Genomic DNA, 25960 nt, shown 5'->3' with positions numbered 1-25960 from the left:
ACACCATTCTATAAAAAAATTGCAACAATTCCAGTCTCTCTCTTCAAATTGGTTATTCAAAGGGAGCATTAAAATGTTCTGAACAAAATAATAAAATTGTTAGTATTAGTAAAACAATGAAGGTACTCCAGTGTAATTCTATAGTCAGTTTGATGGTGACGGGGAAGAGAAAAACAATACCTCTTTTTTATATAAGCTTTTATGAAACATATTTTAATTTTGGACTTTCATTTAGGAAGACTTGTTCTTTAAAAAAAGACAGTACACATTCAATGTCAATAGTCTGTTAATCTCTCCTTTTTATTTGTATACATTATTATAGACAATAAAAAGTTTTTATACACTTGAAATGTATAGAGAGTTGGGTGAATAAAGGTATTTTGTAATAATAATAATAATAATAATAATAATAATAATAATAATAATAATAATAATAATAACAAAAATACAATGTAAATTTGCACTACAACACTCCTGCAATAAATACATAGCATTAAGGAACTAGTGACAGAGGGACTGATTTAGAGATGGATGGATTTGCAGAGCCACACACAAGTGGCTGTGCAAATCTGTGCATTTCTGATGGAAATGCAGAGTGAGGTGCCAGACATCTCCTTGCTGAATTTGCTATCACGGCACTGCAACTAACATCACAGGCTGGGATCACCGCGACCGCTCCCAGTAGTCTGACCGGGTGCCGGTCACTTAAGAGGCCAGGAATCTGCATCCATCAACACAGACCCTGGCCTCCTCCCTCCCGGAAAACACTCTGCCCCCCAAACACCACAGCATGTCAATCATGCTGAGGCTTGAGGGGTCTGCAAGCATAATAGCAGGACCTGTTCTGCACATGTGTAGAATGGGTCCTGTGCAGGCGCAGACCCAGAAACATCGAAGATGTACATTCACCACAATTGACACTTCCAATTTTTTTTTTCTCTTTGTGTCTTGTTCATGTTCATATGTGTTACTGGTGGCACCCCCCACATTAACTTGATTCTATATTATGAATTAGGGGAACTGAGCTAGAATTAATACTCACTAAGTATTCCTGTGTGATTGATTTCTATACAGTATAAACATATATGTCAAACATAAAAAAAGATAAGATATAGCATTCATTTGAAGTTTATCTAATAAATGCATTAAACCTGAAATTAGTATAATTTTTATTATTAAAAAATGGAGAAAGGATGTAAGATTTTCAGATTTTACAACATATCTGGGAAAGGGGATGTGCTCAATTCTCTATCTGCCAATCTGTAAAAAAATGGTAAAGTTAAAAAAATCATTAAAGTTGTTTATAATTTATATATTATCAGGGTCAAACTGGTCTAAGGGATGAGGAGATCCCCAGAGGGCCCCGCTGACTGAAGGACCTGCCTCCATGCTTTATGAGGGTGGGGCTGCTCATTTGATGTATCATGACTGAATTAAGGGGTGTCATGCCTTCTATCACATTATGCTACATGTGAAACCCTGAGCACTGGCCATGAAGCATGGGCTGCATGCAAGGAAGAAAGCGGGTGAAGCACCTGTGATAACTCCTGAGTGAGTAGCTGATCGAGTATGCAGTACTGGGTAATCTACAAGTATCATTTGTGAACTGTGAACAATGATAATAGCATGTAAACACTTTACATACTGTACACACCTGTAATTCATTTGTTCTACTATTAGGTGAATCATTACCAGGCTATTCATAGCTCTTTATTGCCTTCCTGACAGTACATGTCCTGCAGGACACAAAATCTGTTCTGCTTTTTACTAAGTCCCTAAACTAAACACAATGGATGATTAAATTATGGACCTGATTCAGAATCGCTCACTAGATGCGTTTGCTCGCTCAATGTGTATGTAAATTTGGGAAGGCAGGAAATCGCACGGCAAGGCATTAGCATGCCCACTATGTCTTGGCATGCGAATGCTTTGTGTATGCAGATGCCCACCAGCCAGTCTAAAGATGCCCACTTGTGCACATCATCTCCAGGAAGTGTATGCAACCATCGGTACCATCGAGTACCATCGGATGCATACACAGCACTTGTGGCTGACCATACCCTACCACAAGCACTTCAGTGTAAAAATCAGCCAGGTGACGTGTACTAAGATGCTGCCTCTAAATTATGCACGCCTCTGAAACAGCATTAAGATGCTTAGGCACGCCTGCGTTTGCACCTCCACTCCCCCATTTTTAATAATGGCTTGTCCTGTCACTCATTTAGACGGGCTGTCTATTCGCAGCGAGCATACACTTCCCGATTGTTCGCACTGGTTCACGCACATGCATTGCGATGCGTACGCATGCTCAGAATGCAAACATCAGCTGTCTGTGTACGAATGCTTCCTAGCGAGCGGATCTGAATCAGGCCCTATGTTCCCTAGTAATTTTGTAGGTTTATATACTATTCTGCCAGGTTGTTATGTCAGGAAAGCTATTTGCAAACTATTAATTACTTCAGGTGCAGAGAGTCATATCCATTATTTTATATCATACTGATTTAGTTGTTTCCACAACATATAGTTTCCCACAAGAATATTTTAACAATAATAGTAAAATAAACAATACAAAAGAAAACTAGCATATTGGCTTTAGTATCTTTTTATTTGAAATACTTATTTTAACAAGGTGAGCTAATGTGGTCTATTTAGCAAACTTCTATAATGTGCAGACATAATACAATTATTTATAATCAGCATTAATGACTAAACATTAAATATTATATTAAAACATTTCCAGATCCTCCTAGTCTTCAACATATGCAGAATGTGAACATTTTACAGTAGATGTGTGGGCTGTCATTTGTAATCTATGTGAATTACATTTTTTAAATCATGTGAAAGCTCTACTTTAAAATATTTAGTTCAACTTCTCCATTGTACCTGTAATTAGCAGTAAGATTGCCGGAAATCAGTGCAGCTCAATTTGCACAATACCTTATCTGTACTTTGTGCCTATAAAGTACTGTGTCATAATATAACATTACATTTTGGTAAATTTGATTGCTTTAAACACCAGATAATGATTACTTATCCATCTCCCTGTATGCTTTTATAAGTGTGAAACTGTTTTTTTTTAAAAGGATGTTTTGACATTAACTCTATATTAAGTCACATAGAATCAAAAAGCCCCATAGATAAATGTAAATGTGAATTAACTATTGATTAAAGGACTTTGAGTATTTGTAGAAGTTAGTCAATTATATTCAGATTCAGTATATACAACAATGGTACATGACTACAATATGGTCTGCGTGCAAACATAAACTTAAATTCAATGCTATATCTTATCTTTTTTATCTAATAAATGCCATAAACCTGAAATTAGCACATTTCTTTAATTAAAAAAATGTTGTTTACCTAAACCTCAACTCTAATTGGAATTTAAAAGGGGCAAAGAATATCAATGGAGAAAGGATGTAAGATTTTCAGATTTTACAACATATCTGTGAAAGGGGATGTGCTCAATCCTTTATCTGCCTATCTGTTAAAAAATAGTAAAGTTAAAAAAAAATCATTAAAAGTTGTTGATAATTTATATAAGTTATCAAACTTCTCTGACAAATGAATGGGGAGATCCGAAAAGGGCTCTACTGGCTGATGGACCTGCCTCCATGCTTTATGAGAGTTGGTTTGCTCATTCTATGTATCAAAGCTGAATTAAGAGGTGTCATGCCTACTATCACATTACACTACATGTGTCACTCACTGTTATCCACTGAGTTCAGTGAAAGCCTTAGCACTGGCCATGCAGCATGGGCTGCATGCAAGGAAGGAAGAGGGGGCAGCACCTGTGATAACTTCTAAATTAGGTGCTGATCCAATATGCAGTACTGGGTAATCTCTTCTACCAGGAACAAACACACTGTATACCCCATTACTCAATCAGCAAATATCTGCTTCCAATACACATACAGTATGAGTTGTAGAATACAAAGCAATGTATGAGTCACATTGCCCAATGGTGCCCTTTTTTTGCACAGAACATGTAGGAGATGTGCTAATCTAATGCTCCCACATTCTATTAAAACATATGCACAGGCCCCAGAGATGTATGTTGTTATTTATTAAACTTCACAGTTTGAGTTTAAACAAGTTGTTTGACTATGTTTGGCATGCTTTATATGCTTCTAGACATCCAAACTTCAACATGTCCAGTTGGTAAAATTTGTATTTGATTTCTTAACATTTATATCCCTATTACAAAGAAGAAATAAATACACCTTTGTGTTTATTTAATTAAGAGTGAATTGTTTCCTGTAAGCTATTTTTACTGCAAATGAAGGGGTTCTTTTTAACCTCCAATCTGTCATCTCCCTATTCATTCTACCCCCATTCTCTGTCATGAGGACTGTTATGATCTTATGATGCATGTACCTTCTCTGTTGAACCCATTCAAAATTATTTTATAGAGGTCTATTTATTGGACTTCTATTGAAAGTTATTTTCAGTAAGGAAAGAAGAATCACTTAAGTGAGGTGACTGGGGCAGTTAGTTTTCTTTCCCTTTGCCCCTCTGGTAGTTGACCACACCCCTTCAGCTCTACACCACTATGTTTCAGTGTGCCCCTACCATTGCAGTCCCCTGACATCATGCCCTAGTCTGACAATGTATGTAAACACTTTTATTATATTAGCTTATTGCAGTAAAGTATAAAGAGTTACAGCTAAAAATGAATAAGAAGCACCTGGCTTTTCAACCGCAATCTAAGTAATATATGATAATCATTAAGAATACCAACCATGAATTCTGTTATACTTCTATAAAAACATGAAAAGAAGACAGGGTATTTTGAATTGTAGCATTTTAGATGTGAGGTATCATCTACCAATTTGCCTATTAGACTTGTATGTTGGTAAATGCAGAAGGTTATTTGGTATTTCAATACAGGAAATGTCTTTGATAAACGTTAAGATTTATTTTCAAAATAGTTTAATTTTGGGGCACAAGATATGGATCAAGGCTGTTTTGTAAACACCCACTCCAACAAAGTTTAGGAAAGTGGAGAACATAACTTAATATATAGTCGGAACATAATTCCAATTTTAAGTATCTCTTGAGAACATTTTTTTTAAACTTCACACAAATTGTGCCATTTAATAAACTACTTCTGATAATGTCCCAACCTTTTTTATTTGAGGATACTCCAAATGTTGTCTCCCACATAAGGTAATTTGTTACAAAGAATATTATGTTTATTATAAAGGTTATACAGTTGAATGAAAGCTCAACTAATATGTCTGTTTGATTAAGAATGACATTTGAATTAAATTATGTAAATAACTCTGAAGAATTACAAAGGTTTAATCTTGATTACAAATTCTAAAATAGAAGGAACATTTCTAGAAAGAATAATATTGATACAAAAATGATGTTAGCTCTGGTACTTATTAAGAATTCTATAGGAGAAAGTCAAGGATTTAATTGTGGATTATTCCAGATGGGAACCACTGGAGTAAGAGGAAGAGTAAAAATATAAAAAAAAATATTTGTAGGAATGGTTGTTAAAAATGCAGAGTTGGGTTTTGAATATGAAGGGCAAATGAGACATTCTTTGCAATTCATTTATCAAATTGCAGTGGAGAAATTACTTTTAAATGATAAAACATAAAAATGTTCTCACTATTGCACATAATAAAAATAGAAGTTAATGTATTCAAATGCAATCACAGTATGACATAGTAAAATATATTGGCATAACATAGGGTTGGGCAATAACCAGGCCCCCAGCTGTTGTAGAACTGCACATACCAGCATGCCTGCAACAGTTTTACTATTTGGCCATGCTAAAACTGCAAGGCATGAGGTTCAGCAACAGCTGGAGGGCCGCCTTTTTCCCACCTCTGGACAGATGGTTAAAAAAAAACATTTAATTTAATATAATCTAGCTTAATATTTGCTGCTATGGATTTTGTGGATCCTGACTGCTGTTAACTGTTCTATTATTGTTTTTTTACCATCTGTTATGCAAATATTTTTTGACTGTGTGATTTTATATGATTCTATGATTATAAAAACTCTTACAATATTTTTATTGTCTTTAATAACTATAAGGTTTTTTATGTTTTAACATTTTAAAATTGTTCACCATGAGAATTTGAAAGTATTCCTAAGAGGTTTGTTCCATTCTTGCATATGTGTAATAAAATGTATATCTCTTTGCTTAAAATTATTTGGGCAATGAATAAAAAATGTAGTCCACCATATAGGGTATTAGGCACAAATGATGGGGTTTATGTAATAGGTCAGTGTTGGCTAACCTTTACACTCCAGCTGTTATGGAACTACATAACCCAGCATGCACTGCTACAGTTTTGCTATTAGGGCATGCTAAAACTGTGGCAGGGCATGCAGGGATATATAGTTCCACAACAGCTGGAGTGTCAAGGTTAGCCAACGCTGTAATAGGTTCTGAGAATTCAGAACTGGTGTTAGTTTGGTGAGTTCATCACCAAATGTAAAGCAGCAATCAGCAATAAAGTAAAACCAACCTTATAACTGATTGCTGATTTATATTTAGTTGCAAGCTTGCAGAAATCACACCAGTTTCTTCATCTCAGAACATATTACATAATCCTCCACATATGATCAAGTACATAATCTTTAGTAGAGATGTGCGCAGACACTTATGTTTTGGTTCTAATTTTTCATTGTGTTTTGGTTTTCTTTAAAAATTTGTAAAACAGCTAACATCATGTGATTTTGACCTATTTTTTATTTATATAGTATTATTAACATCTAAACCATTAATTCCAGTCATGTCCAGTCCTTTTTGACTACATCACAGCTCAAAATATTGTTTTCACCAATATTGGCCAAAGGCTGAAGCGAGCTGGTTGGCTAAACTAAGTGACAGAGCATCAGCACAAACAAAGGCAGTTTAAAAGAATATAGCACATCTATGAAACATAGTGGCACAGTAGTAGCCACTAAAATTGTAAAAATGTAAAATGTAGGTTAATAGTTGATTTTTCTGTGTAAACCATGAAGTAAATACATTCACATGTAACATGTCCATAATGGTTTCTTTGGGCAGTTCTGTCAGTGTGTTATTTCATCAGGACCTTCAGACTAGGAGGCAATCAGTAGTGCTCTCCTTCTGTTTCTAAAGTGTAATCTTTAAACTTAATTCTTTAACCCAATGCTGGGGCATATTGTACATATAGGAAAGGAAAGAAATCTAATAATGTTACTTCTTTAAAAGTTATTTGTTGATCAATTGCTCTGTATTCCCAGGACTGACTATTCACATATGCACTAATGATTCCATTTCAGGGTACTTTTATGCACACCCTATAGTTCACATAATCTCCCATAAACACGCAAGAGAGGCCTTGACCTTTAGCAACCACATTTCCTGTGGAGATCTATGTTCTCACAGGTACTCAGATGTGCTCTGTGTCACGCTTGTATTTTTTTGTGGAACCAGGGTCAGGTAGATGTCTGTTTTAGAAGTGGGAGGTGTACAGTATATGCAAAGCTGGCAGGTCTGAGGAGACCTCTTGACATGTAGTTAAATGCTTCCCTGACCTGGAATCAAACCCGGGACATGGCAGAGAGATGTCGGATCATAGCAACTAGACCACCAGGGATGTCAGTGTTGTTGATTGTAAGATCTATGTAGCAGAAAACAGTGTAGTAGTAGTAGTAGATTAACCAGGTTGAACTAGGTTGTTTCTTAATAATAATAAATCATTCTTCTTACTTGTTTTTGTAGTCCAAGCAGGGCTGCCATCAGAAATGATGGGGCCCCGGACTGACTAAAAAGGCAGGGCCCCCTCCCCTTCTCCCTCAGTCCCATCAACTATATCCATTGTCTGAAATGGACAACACATCCATCAAAATGCCCTGGCCAGGGTCTGGGAGAAAAGAGAGAGATACAGACAGAGACACAGACAGACACACAGACACACACATACTTAAATTACCTATCTTGCTCCTTCTGTCTCAGCCTCTATGCTCCAGACACCGGCTCCTCACACTACCCGCCCATCTCAGCTCCTCTAATTTAGCAGTGCGGCGTAATGTCAAGACATCAAGTTGCTTGCTTCAGTGTAAAAAAAAGAACCCTTTATTTGGGGCAATGTAGTAGGCATGGTGGCGCAGCCAGAGGAGAAGTGACTCACAATGAGTCACTTACTCACTCACTGTATTGTGCAGCAGGGGGGAGCCCGGCTGGGGGGATAGCGGTAGGCACTTGCACGGTGGCTGCAGGCCTGCAGCATAGTGGTATTAGTGGCCGGGACCCCTCCTCCGGGCCATTCACTGCAGGGGAGTAGTGGCAGGTGGGTGTGCGGGCAGCAGCAGATGCCGGGCAGGCTCCCTGAGTGTTCGGGCCTGAGACTCGAGTCCCGACAGCCATCCCCCTGATGGCGGCCTTAAATCCAAGACATCTGAGTGTCAGATCTTGGCAGAAGGATTTACGAGGCTTGGACTGGGTTTTCTATGTAGTCTGGGAGCACTCTAATGATGATAGGACTGAATATAGACTGAATACTGGAATGGATGACAGCTGTGGAATAATCTGGAATAACCCGGAAGCAGGAACAGCAATATAGTTAAACAGACAGGTGAATGCTTTGCACAAGTGTAGCACAGATTCAGCACACTGGAACAAGCTGGGATTACCTGCACAACTTGAGATACTGATTATACAGGAGTATAATAGCATAGAAAGTAAGTGCAGCAAACATCAACTGAACTGTACCAGCAGTAATAACAATTGGAGCACAGTTACGCTTCACTCAGTAGGGACTGAGATAGACATTGTACTGGTAATGACTGAGAGCCAGCAGATGGAATATATACCCCGGGGTTAGCCAGGATTGGATGAGCAGTATCAGATGGTCCCGGCTGACTCAGACTGGATAAAAATGGGCTGGATTGATAAGGTGATTGGGACAGCAGTATGCTGGGGCTGGCTGGATGTGAGTTGTGGCCTAGTAGGCTGGAAACAACAAATCCTGTGTCTCACTTGGATGATAGTGGATGCACAAACCTAGTTTAGAGAGCAAGCTGGCTGGCCACAGGAGCAGTAAGTGACTTAGCAGCAGGGTTAACAAGCACTGGTTGTGACACTCAGGTCCTATACTCAAGATAGTGGAAATGTATTTATGGACAGCAATGACTACAGGAAAAAGCTTGAGTGAAAAACTAGGAATATAACCAGAGGCTGTAGAAATGTAAAACAGAACAGAAACAGGTACTGGCAGGTAAGGACAATGTCCAAGTAATGCCGGCGACTGTTGCAGGCTGAAAAAAGATAAGACTGCAGCCAATCAAAAATGCAGAAAGCTGAGAGAAACTTGTAGCAGAAGAGCCAGGAATCCAACACAAAACTGACAGCAGGATGCAGGGGAGTTGGACACATTTATAACTTGCATGGATGCTATAACCAATGCTGAGATAATCTCCTGACTGTCTTAAATCCTATCAGACAGCCTATCCCAGAGTCTGCAGGTACAAGCCCCTAATCAGCACTGAGATGCTGCAGAAGCTGTCAGGGAGGGAGGAGATGGCAGCCAGAAAGTAACCCAGCCAGGACTAGCAGGCAATGCAGCCACCGCATCACACAGCATCCCGGCTTCTAGGCAGTGGCCGGAACCAGAATTCTGTGTGGCATCGCACACTACAGTGTGAGCTGTCATTGTTATTGCAGCAGCTCCTAACAGATACATAGTATACCTATCAGTGCTATATGGAAAAATAAAAAAACTTTTCCCTTCATAGTTGATGTTGTCATTAATATTGTTAAATACTTTTAAAATTTCAGGTGCCCTTTCTTACACCATCTTTCCAATTGACCTTCTTTACAATCAGTATTTAAGTAATATAATTGCTTGCATTAGTACTTGGTCTTCTTCTGTTGTCTGATGCATGATTGATATTATTTTTCACAACAGGATAGAAGGAAAGCCAGCTACAGTAGTTGAACTAAACTGCCACCAAGTGAACATACAATGAGATAGGTAAATGAGGGACTGTTATCTTTACTATACAGTTTTATTAAAAGACTGCAGATTTGTTTTGATACCAAATTGTTTTGGGTACAACTAATTGGAATATGACGACACCCAGATAAAGTACAGTAATATATGCTGCCTTTCCAAGGCACAAAGACTTGTAATACTATTTAAATTGAATTATAAAATATTGTAGATTTTTTTTGACACATATAAAAAAATGGTTTTTCCAGTTTAAATGTTTTTTTTAAAAGAATAACACATAGATGTACTGACAAAGATGTCTGCAGTCACTTTTCCCACCTACTACATCTACCTACTAAAACTCTGTATAATATAATGGCATCCTAATGGTGTCCTAATGGCATTGTTTGAAGAGCAAGTACAGCCCACATCCTCTCCATACACTTGACTTATATATCCAATCTACAACACGCAAAATCTGAGATTTCCAGGAAAATAATGTTTTGCCTTATTTTTAAGAACCAAGACCGGAGCCAAGACTCTCATCTCTAATCCTTAGCATTCATGTAATCACCTGGAGAACTATTTCTTTGTGCAATTTATTCTAGGCTTTCATTGGGAGATCCTATATTTCAGAAGGGTGCAGATTTTGGTACAACACCTTGGTGCCAGTTTTACCAGTTTTGTTTTAAAAGCAATTCAATATAAATTATATATTGAAAAATGTGTTAAACATACTGTACAAGAATTATTTATTTTCTCTAAATATATCCCATTACTGACAATTGCCCTAAATAGTGGATGTACACAGAGCATGTTTTTGTTTTATTTTAAATGTGATATTTAAAAGAGGTCCTTAGTTCACAAACATAATACATGAATTGCTGCCAAGAACAAATTACACATTTTATTTTTTCTTACTCATTGTTATTGTTTTTACAATGCCTTTGAGTATGCTTTTCCAACACCACATTTTCTATTTTCTTTGCTAATAATTACATTTTGAGATAGAGAGTTATTGCTAAACATTAATTAGAATTCCAAAGTATCTTACTGTAAAGTGTAATTGAAGCACATAGAACTATTTTTACAAGTTCATCTTATTAACATTTCAATTTGATAAATATAAAATCTATTTTATGATACACATAACCTATTCTTAGATGTATAAATCAAAAGAAAGGCACAGTATCTGATATATTTTATGGAAAGGATAATCAGTGTCTACCTTGTTGATTTGCATGTCAAATATAGTTAATTATGTGTACAACTTGTTTGCCTACAAAACTAATTTTATGGAAACTAATGTAACAGATAAAATATTACTCATATTCAAGTTTTCAAATTATATTTATAACATCTAGAATGTAATAATAAATACAAATGCTAAACCATCAAAAATGTCTTAATATACTGTGGTTTAAAGCTCTTTTAAATATATTATATTAATATTTTAAGTATATTCAAAATTCTACAAACCTAGGAGTTTAATAATAAACTTGAGCAAACATCACATATACTGTACTGCAAATTGTCTACACAAAGTGGACAACATACAACAATGTTTTACAATACTATATGTGCATCACAATATTCAATCTCAGACTTACAGTAGTTCAAATTCTTTGGTTGACAGTCATACCCCTTTCATGCTGCTGAAATAACCTTGGTTATTGCCAGGTCAACCTGGTTTGCGGCTCAGTGAGAAAGGGTCCCTGAAAAAGAAGCAGTGACCCGGCAATCCAACCATAGTAGTGACCAAAGTTAGACATGTGAATGGCCCGGTCATGGAGAAGTGTGAACGGTCAGACCCAGGCTATCTGACCTGGGTCATGCCTAAACTATGGTGATTGGAAGCCATGGAGCAGTTACCACTCACTTTTTATGAACTCACAAGTTTAGAAGTGCAAAACTGGGTTCAATGTGAATGAGGCCTACCTGGGAATAACATGGGTCAAAGGTGAAGTTTAAAGAGGGCCTGATCTGGGTTTCATCTGGGACTAACCCATGTTCAAAATTTTGGGTCAGACCAAGATTTTGGTGTGAAAGAGGTATCAGTAAAAATGTGCATTTAAGCACTGGGTATGTGCAAAAACTTGCACCTGAATTTAGATTAAAAACTTACACTTGCTGTTCCTTGGAACTGGATAGGCAGTTTGGGGCACACATGTATAAGTAGAGCACAATACAGATATGGAAAACAGTGGCAAAAGCAGATTGTGTAGCGAGCGGGTTCCAAATGCTTGATATTAGAAAGAGTGTTGGCCAACAAGTATGGAAAAATTATCACTTAACAAGCTATAATTTGCCTCATACATACTTCATATATATTATGGGATAGCAATCACAGTAAGCCATTAGACTTGGAATTAGGGCTAGATCATCTGAGCTGTGTGTTTTTTTTTTCTAGATTTGGGCAACATTCCACAATCCAAGTCCCATGGAGAGCATTGGAGCAAGAAGTGGAGTATCAATGCTAGCACTGGCCCTATGCATATATTATATGAATACATCAATCCCAATATATATATATATTGGCAGCCATACATGCCCACGCCATGACACTACCACCACCATGCTTCACTGATGAGGTGGTATGTTTTGGATCATGAGCAGTTCCTTCCTTCTCTTCTCTTCCCATCACTCTGGTACAAGTTGATCTTTGTCTCATCTGTCAATAGGATGTTGTTCCAGAACTGTAATGGCTTTTTTAGATGTTGTTTGGCAAACTCTAATCTGGTCTTCCTGTTTTTGTGGCTCACCAATGGTTTGCATCTTTTGGTGAACCCTCTATATTTACTCTTGTGAAGTCTTCTTTGACTTTGACACATATACATCTACCTCCTGGAGAGTGTTTTTGATTTGGCCTACTGTTGTGAAAGGGTTTTTCTTCACCAGGGAAATAATTATTTTGTTATCCACCACAGTTGTTTTCCATGGTCTTCCGGGTCATTTGGTGTTGCTGAGCTGTCCGGTTCATTCTTTCTTTTTAAGAATGTTCCAAACAGTTGACTTGGCCATACCTAATGTTTTTGCTATCTCTCTGATGGGTTTGTTTTGATTTTTCAGCCTAATGATTGCTTGCTTCACTGATAGTGACAGCTCTTTGGATCTCACATTGAGAGTCGACAGCAACTGATTTCAAATGCAAATGTCACACCTAGAATCAACTCCAGACCTTTTACCTGCTTAATTGATAATGAAATAATGAGGGAATAGCCCACACCTGTCCATGAAATGGCCTTTGAGTTGATAGTACCATTACTTTTGGCCCCTTAAAAAGTGGGAGGCACATATAAAAACCGTTGTAATTCCTACACCAGTCACCTGATTTGGATGTAATTACCCTCAAATTAAATCTGAAAGTCTGCAGTTAAATCACATCTTGTTTGTTTCATTTCAAAGCCATTGTGGTGGTGAATAGAGGACAAAATATGAAAATTCTGTCAATGTCCCAATATTTATGGACCTGACTGTATATATATATATATATATATATATATATATATAGTCCAGTTATGTAAGAATGGCACTCACAAAAACCAAAGAGTCAGCTTGTTGGGGTACATGTCTCAGGTCGCCTAACAGAATACATCCATAGGCAGCCACATATATATGCAAAGGAAGAGAGAGCACTCACTAATCTTCATACAAGTGGGCAGGCAACTTTAATTGTTCATTATATCACCTTAGACAGTATGAAAACAGTCGACATTTCGTGCCCATCGGTGCCCTTTGTCAAGACCAGAATATCACGTCCCACATCATCCAAGTAGCAAGTCCCACCACCAGAACAAAAGAATCAATATATACCCCAGAATTCTAATAGAATTCACACCCAATTAAGTAAGTCAAATAGCATCGCTATCAAGAGGTGTCCACCAGTAACCTGACAGTCAATCATACAACTAATAATACATAAATATTTACCAGTGAATTAATATCGCACCTTAACGCACATAGACAAAAAATACCAGCTGCATAGAGTACAGTCCTTGTGTCTGGATAGCTCTCTGGCATGCGTGTCACCAGCTGGAATGCAAACCGGAAGTAACCTCATAACCATATGGAAGCCGAGTGAGTCAAACCAGTGCTCAGGCAAATGCATAGATCACAAGTGTTTAGACAGATGGAATAGCCACGTCAAACTGTAGAGGCAATACGAATAAGACAGCATACATTCATGCATGCCAACGCATCTTAAACACTGATGTGTAGCCAAATAAATCTCAAGTAGCCAATTGATCAGCCTATAACTTTACAAGAGAAGCGCCCACGTTGCCATGGTGACCAGAACGCCCCCTGAAGCTTAACTTCATCCGGATTACCTATGGACACCTCATAATAGCTGCTATCATAACATTCTAGACACCTTAATATTAAAAACGTAATCCTCAAAGTACTTAAAGTGAGCATTAGCAAGATCAGGGTACTAGTGCACCTAGATCACAGAGCATATATAAAGAACCAACATCATAACACCGATAAAACAACAATAAAATACATTACACATTATTAACCAAAAGGAACACATTGGTACTGAACACACTTGCACAGATCTATTTAGTCGCCTCAATTGAGTATCATTTGTTGCTATCGTTAACTCCAGCAGCAGAAGTCCCAAACAGAATACGGGGGAACACAAGAAAAAAACTTTATTACCCCATGGATCAAATAAAGATATTTAGGATTCATTTCATTAAGTCCCTTGGGGGCCACAGTGTCCAACTGTTGGATCCATCTTGCTTCCTGCTTCAGAAGTTGTAGACCTCTGTCACCACCGCGGATCAGCGGTGGAATCCAGTCTATGATCATATATCTCAGAGTACTCAATTGATGATGTTCCTTTAAAAAATGTAACGCCACTGGTTTATCTGTAGTGCCTGTGGCATAAGCCAGACGTATAGAAGAGCGGTGTTGTGTCATTCGTTCCTTAAATGTGTGTATCATTTCCCCACATACATTAGTCCACAGGGGCATATGAGGAAGTACACGACATGATCCAAATTACACGTCAATCTGTGCTTCAGATAAATCTTTTGTCCATTTTGAGGATGACAAAAAAATCGTCCAGTTATAAGGGATCTTCATGTCATGCATCCCAAACTTTTTTGGCAGCCTTTACTCATGGACAGCCAATTATCTCTCTTAGATTTGCTAGGACGTAGATCAGGTCTAAGTAATATGTCCTTCAAATTACGGCCCCTACTCACGCTTAAAAGTGGAGAGACTTGATTCAAACTCTTAAACGCAGGGTCAGAGGAAATTAGTGGCCAATGTCTCTTGAGCGATTTCTTCATGGCCTTCAAATTGGTATCACATCGTAATCCAAGTATAATCTTATCAGGATTTTCACTTGGAGGCCTAAGTTGCCCATTGCCCACAATAGCTTTCGCTCTGGTGAGGAATCTCTCAATGTTGTTCCTACAGTAACCCCGTTCTGAAAACCTGTTACTGCATTCCACTAATTGCTCATCAGCCCTTTTTGGGTCTTAATTGTTCCTAAGCACCCTTACAAATTGGGAACCGGTAAATTTGATTTCAAAGAGTCGGGATGATGACTCGAGGCCCACAAAAGAGTGTTTCTATCTGTCTCTTTTCTATACAGAGTATATCCTATAGCTGATTCATGTCTAAAGACAGTCACATCCAAAAAGTTCATTTGAAGATCGTCAGCTGCTGCCGGAAAGCGAATAGGGGAGTCTAGATCATTCAAAAACTAGACCATTTTGAAAAAAGAATCCTTATCTCCCATCCAAACTACAAAAATGTTGTCAATATATCTCTTGAAAAAGACAAGTCTATCTGCAAAGTGTTAAAAAATGTGTTTCTGCTCATATTGGTTCATAAAAATATTGGCGTACGATGGCGCTAGGTTAGAACCCATTGCGGTGCCCCCCAGCTGTATAAACCAATCACCTTGGTACATAAAATGGTTCAAACCTAGCACCACCCGCACCAATGACAACAAAAATTCAATGGGAGGTCCATCATAGGGACCCCTAAGCAATGCTTCCTCCACCGCTTGTATCCCCCCTTCATGAGGGATCACGGTGTACAAAGATGATACATCTAATGTTCCTAGTATACAATCAGAGGAATAAGTCCCAGCAGCCTCAACTCACTCAAAAAATGCCCCATATCTTTCAAGTAAGATTGATTAGATTTATCAACAGGCTGTAAGAAGTGATCGACAAATCTCGCCAATGGCTGGAGCAAAGAGCCCCTGGCTGAGATAATAGGTCACCCGGAAGGATCAGTGAGAGACTTATGGATCTTAGGTAAAGTATATAGTATAGGGCAAATAGGAAAATCCACAGTCAAATAATCCAAAGTCTCCTCACTGATCCACAACCCTCAAAAAGGTTTTTAGACCCTTAGATAATAAAGAATGGTCCGCAGAGTTTAAAGGGCATGAAGATAAATTAAAAATTAATATCTCCGACCCTGTCTGTTTCTGGGACGCCCTCTTCCTCTTGCCATGACCCCTCCTGGGGTGTGGCCTTGTGTTCTTGGGCCTAATCCACTCCTGGTGACCCTTGAATGTGGTCCTAAAAAAGCTGCACCAGAAGGGGGTAGGCTTTCAGATGATTCTGCCTTGGACAAGGAATTGGAGGAAAATTCTCCCTCCCCTCTATAAGCCCACTGGCGCCCCCTCTGTGGGTTAAAATAACCTCTGGACCTACTATTGTCACCCACCAACCATTTATACACCATATGTCTCTAATAATCAGATTCCACGGTCTCTAACTTCTTACTCTTGAACAAAATCAGATCCAGTCTATATTTTTTCAACTGGGTCTGTAACCACTCCACCCAATTTTCAGTCTTATCTGCCTTCAGTGTTGGCAAAAACTCTTTCTCACAGTTTTTAATTTCAACCCTAACTTTGGCTTGTTCAACTCCAACCTCTTCAATAACTAGGGCAATTAAATCAAATGAACATTTGTTCAACACCCCACACCATTTGACGCAGAATCCAGGATTTCTGCGGCCAATGGTGGGGGTGTTGTTCACTCTAAAACCTCGGGGAATACACTTCTTGTGATAGTATTCAGAAAGAAACTGACCGTGTAGAGTCAGGTCAGTTTCACATTTTCTGAGACAATTCAGTTTATGAAAGAGGTCCAGCGGAGTCTCAGAGGGTAACTGCTCAAATTCCAACTCATTAAACAAAACCTTATCAATCTCATCGTCTGTCAAACTAATCTGGCAGTTCTCAGCATCGCTAAGTGCTACTTCATCTAATACAGCAAAGCTCATAGTGATACATGGCCTGAACAATGATAATAATTAGAAGAATGATTTAAACAAATCACCAATATGCACAGAAAAACAAGTACCATGTGTTCCACAAAAACATTCTAAACAACCCCCTTACAAAATACACATTAAGAGACCCATCAGTTTAAACCTTTTAAACCAACAGGCAGAAAAAATGAAAAAAATGAAAAAAATGTTTTAAAAAAATTCCTAATGCAAAAACCTTTTCAATGCAAAGAATTGCAAAAAAAATTTTTTTGTGATGAAAATTGCATTCCCTGGAAAAAAGGGACAATGGTATCTAGCAGCATGAAAAATAGTCAATTGTTGCAATTGATCCAATAGATATTCTCTATCAAATAAACAGTAGAAATCATTTTGATTCTTTTAATTGGTCTATTGATCACTTCAGGATGGGCAGGAAATTATGCTTGAGGGAATTTTTTGACAATCGGAGTAGGATAGAACTGTGTCACTCTAAGCCATTATTTAAACGTCCTAGCATGTTTGACCCTGTATCTAACAATGCCAGTTTAAAAACCTTTTTGAGGGTTGTGGATTTAGAATGCAAACAGGAGGCTGGGAAACACCAGCCATATGACAATTTGAATTTGGCTGAAAAAAGGGCTTTGAAGGCCCTAAAGGATGATACATCAGTAGTAATCCATAATGTGGATAAGGGGGTGCTGTGGTACTCCAAGACTTTGAACAATATGATCATGAGATCAGAAGGCAATTATCTGACAGTGGCACGTATAAAAGGGTGGAGAAAGACCCTATATATGGTTTTAAAAAGCAGGTGGATGAACTACTGAGCTTTCGTGTGAGCCAGGGGTGGATCAGTGAGGAGACTTTGGATTATTTGACTGTGGATTTTCCTATTTGCCCTATACTATATACTTTACCTAAGATCCATAAGTCTCTCACTGATCCTCCCAGGTGACCTATTATCTCAGCCAGGGGCTTTTTGCTCCAGCCATTGGCGAGATTTGTCGATCACTTCTTACAGCCTGTTGTTAAATCTAATCAATATTACTTGAAAGATACGGGGCATTTTTTGAGTGAGTTGAGGCTGCTGGGACTTTTTCCTTCTGATTGTATACTAGGAACATTAGATGTATCATCTTTGTACACCGTGATCCCTCATGAAGGGGTGATACAAGCGGTGGAGGAAGCATTGCTTAGGGGTCCCTATGATGGACCTCCCATTGAATTTTTGTTGTCATTGGTGTGGGTGGTGCTAGGTTTGAACCATTTTATGTACCAAGGTGATTGGTTTATACAGCTGGGGGGCACCGCAATGGGTTCTAACCTAGCACTATCGTACACCAATATTTTTATGAACCAATATGAGCAGAAACACATTTTTGAACACTTTGCAGATAGACTTGTCTTTTTCAAGTGATTTATTGATGACATTTTGTAGTTTGGAGGGGTGATAAGGATTCTTTTTTCGAAATGGTCAAGTTTTTGAATGATCTAGACTCTCCTATTCGCTTTAAGGCAGCAGCTGACGATCTTTGTATTAACTTTTTGGCAGTGACTGTCTTTAGACATGAATCAGCTATAGGATATACTCTGTATAGAAAAGAGACTGATAGAAACACTCTTTTGTGGGCCTCGAGTCATCATCCCGACTCTTTGAAATCAAATTTACCGGTTCCCAATTTGTAAGGGTGCTTAGGAACAATTAAGACCCGAAAAGGGCTGATGAGCAATTAGTGGAATGCAGTAACAGGTTTTCTGAACGGGGTTACTGTAGGAACGACATTGAGAGATTCCTCACCAGAGCGAAAGCTATTGTGGGCAATGGGCAACTTAGGATTACGATGTGATACCAATTTGAAGGCAACAAAGAAATCGATCAAGAGACATTGGCCACTAATTTCCTCTGACCCTGCGTTTAAGAGTTTGAATCAAGTCTCTCCGCTTTTAAGCATGAGTAGGGGCCGTAATTTGAAGGACATATTACTTAGACCTGATCTTCGTCCTAGCAAATCTAACAGATATAATTGGCTGTCCATGAGTAAAGGCTGCCATAAATGTTTGGGATGCATGACATGCAGATCCCTTATAACTGGATGATTTTTTTGTCATCCTCAAAATGGACAAAAGATTTATCTGAAGCACAGATTGACGTGCAATTTGGATCATGTCGTGTACTTCCTCATATGCCCTGTGGGCTAATGTATATGGGGTAAACAATACGCACATTTAAGGAGCTTATGCCACAGGCACTACAGATAAACCAGTGGTGTTACATTTTTTAAAGGAACATCATCAATTGAGTACTCTGAGATATATGATCATAGACTGGATTCTACCGCTGATCCGCAGTGGTGACAGAGGTCTACAACTTCTAAAGCGGGAAGCAAGATGGATCCACTAGTTGGACACTGTGGAACCCAAGGAACTTAATGAAATGAATCCTCTAAATATCTTTATTTGATCCATGGGGTAATAAAGCCTTTTTTTTGTGTTCCCCCGTATTCTGTTTGGGACTTCTGCTGCTGGAGTTAACTATAGCAACAAATGATACTCAACTTGAGGTGACTAAATAGATCTAGGATGAACTGTGCAAGTGTGTTCAGTACCAATGTGTTCCTTTTGGTTAATAATGTGTAATGTCTTTATTGTTGTTTTATCGGTGTTTTGATGTTGGTTTATCGGTGTTTTGATGTTGGTTCTTTATACATGCACTGTGATCTAGGTGCACTTGTACCCTGATCTTGCTAATGCTCACTTTAAGGACTTTGAGGATTACGTTTTTAATATTAAGGTGTCGAGAATGTTATGATAGCAGCTATTATGAGGTGTCCATAGGTAATCCGGATGAAGTTAAGTTGAAGGGGGCATTCTGGTCACCATGGCAACGTGGGCGCTTCTCATGAATAGTTATAGGCTGATCAATTGGCTTCTTGAGATTTATTTGGCTACACATCCGTGTTTAAGATGCGTTGGCATGCATGAATGTATGCTGTCTTATTCGTATTGCCTCTACAGTTTGACGCGGCTATTCCATCTGTCTAAACACTTGCGATCTATGCGTTTGCCTGAGCGCTGGTTTGACTCACTTGGCTTCCATATGGTTATGAGGTTACTTCCGGTTTGCATTCCAGCTGGTGACACGCATGCCGAAGAGCTGTCCAGACATAATGGACCATACTCTACGCAGCTGGTAATTTTTGACTATGTGCGTTAAGGCGCGATATTAATTCACAGGTAAATATTTATGCATTATTAGTTGTATGATTGACCATCAGGTTACTGGTGGACATCTCTTGATAGCGATGCTATTTGACTTACTTAATTGGGAGTGTGTCTATCTATTAGAATTCTGGGGTATATATTGATTCATTTGTTCTGGTGGTGGGACTTGCTACTTGGATGATGTGGGGCATGATATTCTGGTCTTGACAAAGGGCACCGAGGGGCCAGAAACATCGACTGTTTTCATATTGACTAAGGTGATATAATGAACAATTAAAGTTGACTGCCCACTTGTATGAAGATTGGTGAGTGCTCTTTCTTCCTTTGCATCTATATATATATATATATATATATATATATATATGCATATACATACATATTTATATATACTGTGTGTATATATATATATCTACATAAATATATATATACATACACATACTATATATATATATATATATATATATATATAGACTCAGCACTACCACCTCCTATAAAATGTAATGATAGTCCGGTGCCTTCCTCAAAGCATACAATATAATCAACAAAGATAAGGTGGCACTCAGACACATCATCAAAAGTAAAGACACTGAGCCCCCGCTCATCAACGTTTCAATTCTATTTCAAGAATTTTCATCAGGACATAACAAACAGTAACACAAATACATACTCATATACCTTACACCACTTACCCCAAGTGCCAATGAGCCTTCCGCTGACAGGGTAGGGTATATGAGTATGTACTTGTGTTACTGTTTTTTATGTCCTGACCAAAATTCTTGAAATAGAATTGAAGCATTGATGAGCGGAGGCTCAGTGTCTTTATTTTTGATGCTGTGTCTGAGTGCCACCTTATCTTTGTTGATTATTTTGTATGCTTTGAGGAAGGCACCGGACTATCATTACATTTTATAGGAGGTGGTAGTGCCAAGTCTAACAAATTTGTATGTTTGTACCTCTTTTTGATATAAGAAACTAAGGCACAAACCCTATTATTAACATTATACCCATCATCTGGACCCTCTGGTGTGATTTTTTTCAAATTTTTTCTTACTTGTTTTTTTATTTTTTTTGGTGAGGGGATGTCACAGAAAGCAGCTTCTTTAGGTCTGCATGATATTGACTTACCTTTGGGAGATATACATATTTTTTCTGATGATGAAGCTAATCGCATTCTGTTTGCTGATAATTTGGAATCTACAGCAAGAGAGGATTCTACACAACAACATTTTTTTCCCTTCTCAAGTTAAAAAAATGGGAAATTGACTTCTATTTGCATGGAGTAATACTGTCAGACTACTTTAGGGATAAAAAAATCCCACGTGGTTTCAGAATTCGTAATACCCCTACAATTGGTAGGAATAACTCTTAATTTTGATGCAAAATTGGCTGCTATTTTAAACAAAGCATCATATGATTTAATATTGCTTGTAATTGAGAAGTCTGCACGGGAGTTAAAAATTATTAAAGAGAAAATCCAAAGCTTTGAGGAACTACATTTACCAACTAGTCGAAGATAGCACAGGAAATTGGTTACAAAAATTACAGTCACAGATCAATAAATATAAAAAGATCTCATTCAATTTAAGAAAAATAAATTAGCAACCGTGACTAGGGACTACAAGGAAAAACGGGTCTACAGCTGGGCAACAGCAAACCCAGGTAGACCTCAACCATACGGTAAATTTAAAAGACAGAGGTGCTTCCCATTGGATTCTGATAATTCTGGAGAATCCCCATCCTCTAACAGTGAAGCAGAATGTGCTGGTGCAAGTGGGATCACAGTGACATCTTGTCCCCCTTTAGGGGTTACTACCAGGGCCACAAGAGACCCCATAAGAGATCTGCTACTCGCAGGGGTGGACAATGTGCATGCTAAAGGAAAGCAGAATTCAAGGAGGAGAAGATAATATATAACTTGTCTTCACATAATTTATCTATGGATGAGCAGAATGTTCTGAGATGTAGACTTAGTTTTCTAACTAATCATCATGACATCTTTCAGAGCAAAATTGATCTTTGTAAATTTAATAGACAACTTCGTCTAAAGGAATATTTTGGTATGAGTAATAACGTAGACACATCTGCTTTTAATGTAGACAAAGGTCCACTTAAAACTAAGGCCCTCATTCAGAGCCGTACGCTCTGAGCAGAGCGCACGCTCTGAATGAGGGCCGGGCTCCATTTTCATGGAGCGTCCTCCTGGACGCTCGTATAGCTGTGGGTCACCACCCACAGGCTATACGAGCGTGCTTTTTGATGGCCGCGATGGTCGAGACCATCGCGACCATCGAAATTGCGTGCCGGAGCCTGCGGTTGAGGTTTTCAACCGCAAGCTCCGGAGTGATTTTGGCTCTATCAGAGCCAAAATCACTCCCACTGACATCACTAGTGATGTCAGTGGGCCGGCTTCTGACGGGAGGCATTCCCATGGGAACGCCCCCGTCAGGGAGGCACGCCCCCGGCACGCCCACCAAAGGGGGCGTGCTGTCAATCAACATTGACAGCACGCCCCCTTTGATCGGACACAACGAGCGAAGGACTTTCCTTCGCTCGTCGCGTCTGGCGCATGCGCACGACGGAGCTCCCTCCGTCGTGTGCATGCTCAGTGCATAACATCGACCCACTTGCGAGCGGACAGCTGCTCGTGAGTGGGTCTGAATCAGGCCCTAAGTCTCTGATCCACCTTCTAATAATCTGAATATCAAAGCTTACACTAAAGCCTTGTCAAAAATGATTGATAATATTGATATATTGTCAGTTGCTGGTACACATAATTTACCCCAACAAGAATGCATTGCACTTAAAAATCTGGCCGGTTACAATGATATTGTGATACGCCCCGCTGATAAGAGTGGGGGTATCGTGGTATGGGGAATTGATGACTATAAGAATGAGGCATATCAGCAGTTGAATGACATTGAGGTCTATAAATATTTAGATTCTGATCCCACCGTAATATTCACTGACGAGTTAAAAACTCTGCTGGAAGATGCTGTGAGTAACATCATTATCACTAAGAATGTGGCAACATTTCTTCGGAACAAGTCACCAAAGGTGCCATTTTTTTATTTATTGCCCAAATTGTACAAAAATAGCACAAAGCCTCCTGAGAGAGAGATTATCTCTGCAAGGGACTCTGTATCATGATGTTTCAAAATTTCTCGATGCTTTCCTTGCCAGTAATTCAAAATGAAGCAACATATTTAAAAGATACCACGATGTTTCTTAATATATTAACAGAAATATGTGATTTACCATCTCACTTCTGTATGGCTACAATAGATATTGTTAGCCTTTATACCAACATCCCTCATGAAAGGGGTATTGATGCTATGAGAAGACTACTTGTTAACAACCTAAGATACGCAGGACCAGATGTGGACTTTTTTTTAGATCTCTTGAGGTTAGTCCTAACTAGGAACTTTTTTATTTTTAATGGCAAAATTTTCATTCAGCTCCAAGGATGCGCAATGGGGTCATGTGTGGCCCCTGCATACTCTAATGCCTTCATGTTCTCTCTGGAAAAATACCTATTCTTTAATGACCCACTGATTGCTAAGAACATTTTATTGTATAAACGGTACATTGATGACGTGTTTGTCATATTGGATGGGATGGAAGATGAGTTTAAAGAATTGATGTCACATATCAATGAGTCTGACAGAAATATAAAATTTACATTTAATGTAAGTGATGACAGTGTTCACTTCTTGGATGTAGTTGTGAAAAAACAAGAAGGTAAATTATCGACAACAGTATATAACAAACCTACTGACTGTAATTCACTCTTAGCTGCAGCAAATCATCATCCTGCAGCTCTGAAACATGGACTTCCATTCTCCCAGTTTATAAGAGTTTGTCGCATTTGTGATAACGATGATGATGTAAAGAAACAGATGGACATTATGTATAACTGTTTTCTACAGAGAGGCTACTCCAATACCCTCTAAATGGATACTAGGACCAGTGCAATGGCAAAATCTAGGGAAACCTTATTATGAAAATCCTTGGTGAATGAAAAAAAGAACCCTATGATTTGGGTAAATTAATACTCTACAGCAAGTTCCAACATCACCAAAGCGGCTAAGAACTTCTGGCCATTAATTAACGATGAGAGTGACTTACCATTACTTAAGAATGCCACCCTAATCCCTTGCTTCAAATGAGGAATGAATATTAAAGACTGGGTGATGAGAACTGACATCTTGAATTGGGATAAAAAGGAAAAACAGCATTTTCTAACTAAGAAACCGGGCAACTATCATTGTTTGGGATGCACAACTTGCAGTTTTCTGGAACAGGGGGACTTTTTCTCGCATCCTCAATCAGGGAAGAAGATCAAAATTAGACATGTGTTTACCTGCACCTCAAAATTTGTGATATATTTCATCTGCTGCCCATGCGGTTTGTTGTATACTGGGAAAACAATGTGTCAATTTAAGGAGCAGATGGCGCTACATAGGAGTGCCATACGTCTTGCTCTGGAGGGGAAATTTATGGATCAGCCAGTGGCTAAACATTTTAGGGATGCACATCATAGCCTGTGTTGAAGCTGAATAATTGGCTGAGACAAGTTCAGTTTAAAATTTAATCGCGACGACGCCATCTTGCGACTGGCTGCAAGACGCCATCTTGAAAATGAGATCGCAAGATGCCATTTTGCGAATGGCCGCCTAAGCGCCATTTTAGATAAACTCACATTTTAGTACATGTAGCGATGAAACTATTAGCACCCTGCGATTGCATTTTTCACCATTTCTCATACACACATTAATACGCACAATTGCGCTGTTAACTAGTCGCATATTAGCGAATGCATAGGACTTTGTATGAAACCGCTGTTTTATTAGTTTTATGTGCACGCATCTGCCCCAAGTTAACAAGCATCCTTATATCAAACCCTGAACACCCACACATTACATATTCACACATAAGGTTCAATAAGGTTTAAAGTGTATGATTTAAGTTGGTTCAGTTAGTTCAAATGCTGAGAAAGAAAAATAATTGATAACTAAGGTATTATACATGCTAAACAAGTCGTGTTTGGTCTTGTACTGACGCGTACTCTTTTTACAGTATTCCGGTGTTATCGGTGGGGAGGTCGCATCATGCAAACTCAAGTTATGGATTGCAGAGCCTACAAGCAACAAAATGTATATTTCATGAACAACTGTTAGAATGTTGCAGGGGGCATGAAGAGGAAGATCCCCAGCTGTTAGAGGCAGGGAGAGTCTATTTGAACCAGCCTGTTAAATGTGCTGTAACAGATGCTTCTCCCCAGAGAACCAATGACATCAGCAACAAACTTCCCTATTGTCCTGTTTATTCTGTGGGGGTATAAATATGTGTGCATGAACACTGGTTCTCAGTCTTCGTGCTGAACGCTGTATGACTAGGGGTCTCTTGCTGATGCCTATCTCCGGGTCCATGAGCGCTGTGTATGTATACTGTACATGGGTCTGTTTAATTTCCTTTTGTGCCTAAATTGTGTCTAGATCAATTGCATATAACTGTCTGAACTTTTACCTGAATAACACTTGTGCTTTGGAACCACAGATTCC

This window comes from Taudactylus pleione, unplaced genomic scaffold (genome assembly GCF_031769625.1).
Source record: "Taudactylus pleione unplaced genomic scaffold, aTauple2 ptg000127l, whole genome shotgun sequence".
NCBI lineage: Eukaryota > Metazoa > Chordata > Amphibia > Anura > Myobatrachidae > Taudactylus > Taudactylus pleione.
Note: the sequence above shows the minus strand (reverse complement) of the source record.